The sequence below is a fragment of the Gobius niger genome, assembly GCF_951799975.1.
Source record: "Gobius niger genome assembly, chromosome: 7".
NCBI classification, from domain to species: domain Eukaryota; kingdom Metazoa; phylum Chordata; class Actinopteri; order Gobiiformes; family Gobiidae; genus Gobius; species Gobius niger.
The window spans coordinates 9,640,619-9,641,723 of record NC_136858.1 but is presented as its reverse complement, the minus strand read 5'-3'; positions in this window follow the sequence as shown (position 1 = coordinate 9,641,723).

The following is a 1,105-nucleotide window of genomic DNA, read 5'->3' as shown; positions in this document are numbered from 1 at the left end:
ACCTCCGCATGTTACAGCATTTCGGCCGAATGGCTCGGGTGGACTTTAACCTGCTACGACATGGTTTGTAAGAACTCGGCCACTGAGGAGGGGAAACAAGGACTTTCTGTAAGACTTTGGTGCCATCATGGGAGATGTTAAAGGCCACCCATTTCCTCTCACCGTGACTGCTGCGTGAGCATGGCGGAACCGTGGGACCGCGATAGTCTTGATTCTATTCACTAACTCTAAATGTAAACTCGAGAAATTGGCATAGCCCTCTAAAATTAGAATTGGCCATATTTTTTATAAGCAGTATTAACGTGGTGAGGAATTAGTAATTTATAAGTCATATACATGTTTTTTTTAATTATTATTATCAATAAACCACTTGACGGGCACTGAGTTGATGCTCATGTCATGCATATTATATAGACTAATGTGTGATGGGGTAGACTGCAACAGTGTGAGTAGGTCAGCGAATGAATGAATGAATGATACGTAGTAGTAATTTGTTTTTAATTGTGCAGCGTATGCGATGTGTGATATTCTTGTATGCCTTTAGAAATCATATATTTATAATGAACTCTGGAATGGCTCAAGTAAAATGTTCAAATATCCCAACAGAGGAAAATGTAAAAAAAAAAAAAAAAAAAATGTTGTAGGCCATTCAGCCTCTAAATGAGAATGTATTGTATTATCCGGCTTTGCGTCTCTTCTGGCTTCTACGTTTAGCACTGAACCAACGATGCACTGCACATCCATGGACTACAGTTGGCAGGTCTCAATGTGATTCTTCCATCTTTTCTTACAATCTGTGAATTTTCTACACGTTTTGCTTTGAGTACGTCAACCTGTGAGCTTGTTTAAGTTTGGGTCTGGGGATTGAAGTGCCTTTTAATAAAATTGCGTGATACACAGAGTGGACTTCCTTTATATGTTTTCATTCCTTGTTTCTTTTGGCTTTGTAACTCGCAAGAGCCGACTTTTTTTTTTTTTTTTTAAATGTAGCTATATTTTTTCCCTCCCAAACAAAACCGAACAAACATTTAAGAAGGTCAGACGGTGCGCAGAAGAAGCTAGCTTGATTGCTGTGGCGCGCGATGGCGGAAGTGCGCCTGAGCCC